We start from the raw sequence: 4450 nt of genomic DNA on the forward strand, positions 1-4450 counted from the left end.
TAATGAGAAACTAACTACAAAAAGTACCTTTTTAAAATTGGTTAATTTAACAACAAGTATTGCAATATATAAGCTAAAGTGAAATGCGGGAGCTGTTCTACTGATACAGCCATATGATGTGGTGAGGATTGCGTTCTACGGATCATGAAATACTCTAAGCTGTTAACTGTTTTACATTTGACTGTTGAGTTTGAATGATAAAATCACTAGTTTCATATTACTGTCTAGTGACAGCTAGAAGTCTCTGGAATACTCTGGTGTCCTGCAGTACTATGCACACATACATATTTCAGGTTCTAATCCTAATGAATCATTACCTCCATACAATATCAAATGATGCTAATGGAACTCTACTGCAAACAAATTGCCCCCACCTCCAAAGGATAGGCTAACTTTGTGAGAGAGAGCTTTCTTCTATTACGAGCAAAGTGCAACATATGGGAACATTAATGTAGATAACTAGGTCATCCTTTCCACCTCTGGGTTCAAATCTGCCTTCTTGGAAAATAAACCTGCTCAAACCTTACACTCCTAATGTTAATGGCCTTTGTTCGAGATCCTAGGTAGCTACTGCATATGTGAGCCTCCACAGGGAGATGATAGGTTATCTTTACCATTTGGCCAAGTTTGATTTCACCTTACAAACATCCAGAAGTATTCATTGCACAGTGATCTGCCACAGCTTTTCCTATTTTTGTCCTTTCGTGGATATATTTTTTCTGTTTTCTTAGTTGACATTTGATTGCAGGTATAATTTAAGACTGAGCTAGTGTGGTATGAAATGCTGTGCATTGTATTTTTTGATGTTTTGGGGTAAAGGGGAGGAAATTCTGAATCTGTAATTGGGGGTGAAGGAGCCATGAAATGGGATTGCATTTTTAGAATGTAGGTGTAAACAAATGCAATGCAATCTTGAATGTGTAATTAAAATGTTCCTTTGTGTAATTTAGTCAGTCAGATGGTTGCATCTCCAAGTCCATTTCACAAGGAGGTTATGGGTGTCATAACCAAACTCTGGTTGAATTTCTGACAATACTGCTGGGTGTAATGCTCCAGCTTTGTCCCCAGCAACATAGATAAATTTAGTTAGTCTAACTTACTGTCTTAAATCCTCAACAAAGTGAGATTTTCATCATAGGAACTTGATGTTGCTAAATATATACTTGTAAAAAGTGTCCTCACTCAGTTTTCAGACTACTAAATATACATTAAAAAATAACTACTTTGGTCTAGTAGACAATTTTGCTGAGTTCACTTATTTCAGTACATGGAATTCTTAAGTGTTCTTTTTCATAGATCTTGAGGCTTGAGTTTAGCTTTTAATGATTGCTTAATAGTTGATAGTGGATTACATTCTCAATGGTTGTTAGAGTAGAATATTTAAAATCAATTTATCAATTGACAGCAAGTTAGTTTGGTCCAAATGTTTGGTAATAAGTCCAATTTTAAAATGTTGAGTATTAAAATCCACCTAAATATTAGTTGCAATATACAAAAATTAACACATTCTCAATCTAAGGGTAATTTGTTATTTGTTGACGTCTGAGGTTCTTTTCAAGAGAATTTGATGCAGACACACCAACTTGGACACTGTATGCTTGTCACTTTGGAAAACTGTTTTCCTTGTTCTGTTCTGAGAATTCTTGAAGGATCAAATAATATCTTTTAGCAATTTCAAGTTTGTAACTCAGCCACAAAGTGCAAAATGTTTCTTTGCTTTTGGCAAAAATGTGCATTTAAAAATTTGTGTTCTTAAATTAAACGTGGATATTGATGGCTATCCAGCATTTAGTGCCAGTCACCTTGAGAAAATGGTGAACTGCCTTTTTGAACCATAGGTGTAGACACAGTGCCTTTAGGAACGGAATTCAAGGATTTTGACCCAGCAACAACGATGGAATGTTGACCATATTTTGATGTGAGGATGATGAGGGAAACTCATGGGTTTTGGTGTTCCCACACATCTGTCCTTGTCTTTCTACATCGAAGTGGTCATGGGTCATCGAATGTGCTGTCTAAGGATCTTTGAATTTCTACATTGCATCTTGTAGATATAGCACACACTGCTGCTACTTGATGTGAGTGGTGGATGGAGTAAGTGCTTCTAGATGTGCCAGGCAGGTGGTGAGTATTCTATCATGCTCCTGACTTGTGCCTGGTAGATGGACAAGCATTTGGGAATCAGGATGTGAGTTACTTGCCACAGCATTCTGAACCTCCCACCTGCTCTTACATGGTAACATCATTGAATTTCAAGGAATGCCCTCAGGTTGTCTCTCATTGGAGATTATCATTGCCTGGCCACTAATTCTAATATCTCAATCTTAAATTATTTGGTTATTTCATGTTGAGTGTATTAAGACCCAGTCTATAAGTGAGTACTAGAAAGAAACTGGGTAGAAGTTTGAAGGATGCCAAAAATGAAACGGATGAGTCTTTGCTGGAGGTACACTGGCTTTAATGGGGTAACTGCAAATAGAAGTTTGAAAAGGAGTATTACAGAGAAGTGTAAAAACTGACTTTTGCTATATTTTGGATTGAGGACTGAAGTAGGAAAATAACTTTTAAAAACCGGGGTTGTTAAACGATTATTTGAATTTTTAAAAAGCAAATAACCTGACACACTGTAAGCACTGTCTACACCGTTACTTGTTCAAGCAGCAGTAGAAACCTAATTTGAAGACCAACTGGAGCCAAGGATTGTGTATGAATGGTGCTTTGGCTGACAGCAAGTAACTGGTTATTAGTCCACAGGCCAGTTGTTGATATGGGCTTTGTCTACCAGGAATTGTTTTTATTCAATTAATCAGCTAAGTGATTTTAAGTTTTATATGTTTGATATATTTGTTTTCTATTTTAACATTTTCTGTAGGTAATGAATGGTAGTTTGTTTTATATATAAGGTATTATTGAAACTTTTTTTAGGCTGAATGTTATTGAGGCCATATAAGGTACAGAATGAGATGACTAGCAGATTTAGAAAAGTTATTACCCAGCAGGATCAGTCAGATAGATGGGTGACTGTCAGGAAAGATAAGATAGTTCAAAAGTCTCTGGTGGCTATTCCTCTATCAAATAGATATTCAGTTTTTGGAACTGTTGAAGGGGATAGTCTCTCCGATGAAAATGGAAGGGGCAATCAGTTATTGGACACTTGGAATAATTCTTGTTGGGCAACATTTGACAAGATTTAATAGAATTATTGTTATAGAGGACTCTCCTGTCAGGGGCATAGACAGGAGATTCTGTGGCAGAGTGTGTAAATTTAGGATGGCTTGTTGCTTTCCTGGTGCTAGGATTAAGGACATCCCTAAACGTGAGCAGCATTTTGTTAAAAGTGAGATTGAGAAGCCAGAAATTATTGTACACATTAGGAATTTTTAGGGAAACAATTAAAGCAGTATAGAATGAATTTGAGGTTAGGTAGAAGATTAAAATATAAAACCTTTTCAAAAGTAGTAACTTCTGGTTTACTCCCAATGCCAAACTCTGATGAGGGAAGGAACAAAAAGTTAAAGGAGATAAATCAGTGGCTGAAGAGCTGGTGTATTGTTCGGGGATTCAGGTTTTTGGACAATTAGAATGTCTTTTGGGATAGAAAAGACCTGTTCAATAACGATGGGTCTCACCTAGACTGGAAACATCTCGAGGGAGATTTGCTAATTCTGTTAAGGGAGACTTTATACTGAGTGAAGGTGAGCAGAGGAATTCTAAGTAGCAATGTAAATGGAAGGATTCATGGGGAACATTCTGAATGTGAGGAGAGCAAATCAATTAGAAAATAAGTCAGTGTTTAGTAACTGAAGAATTAAATTGCGTTTATTTCAATGCAAGGTATCTTGCAGGTAAGGCTGATTAACTCCGGGGAAGTTTAAGAACATGGGATTGGGATGTCATAGCTACTACAGAAACTTGCTTGAGAAGTGGACAAGATTGGCAGCTCAGTGCTCTGGGTTTTGGATGCTATAGGAAGGGTAGAAAAGGAGGCAAGAAAGGAGAGGGGGAAAGGAAAATGCATTACTGCTGTAACTAGGGAAGATATTTCTGAAAAACCATCCAGTGAAAATATATGGGTGGCAATTACAAATAAGAAAGGAAAGATCACTGACAGGATTGTACTGTAGGCCCCCCAGTAGTAAGAGAAATTGAAAACCAAAAACGGGAGATCTCAGATATAGGTAAGCATAATAAACTTGTAATAATGAGGGATTTTAATTTTCCAAACATTGACTGGAAGTATCAGTGTTAGAGTTTTGGATGATGAAGAATTTGTCAAACGTGTTCACAAAATTTTTAAAATCAATATGTGGATGCTCCTTCTCAGAGTATCCACAAAACTAGATCTTGGAAAATAAGGCAGGACAGGTGATGGAAGTAAGTGTGGGAACATTTTGGGTCTAGTGATCATAATTCTATTAGTGTCAAAATGGTTATGGAAAAGGATAAGCCT

This window comes from Chiloscyllium plagiosum, unplaced genomic scaffold, assembly GCF_037043375.1.
Source record: "Chiloscyllium plagiosum isolate Xiang-an unplaced genomic scaffold, Cpla_swu_hap1 HiC_scaffold_18, whole genome shotgun sequence".
Classification (NCBI taxonomy): Eukaryota; Metazoa; Chordata; class Chondrichthyes; order Orectolobiformes; family Hemiscylliidae; genus Chiloscyllium; species Chiloscyllium plagiosum.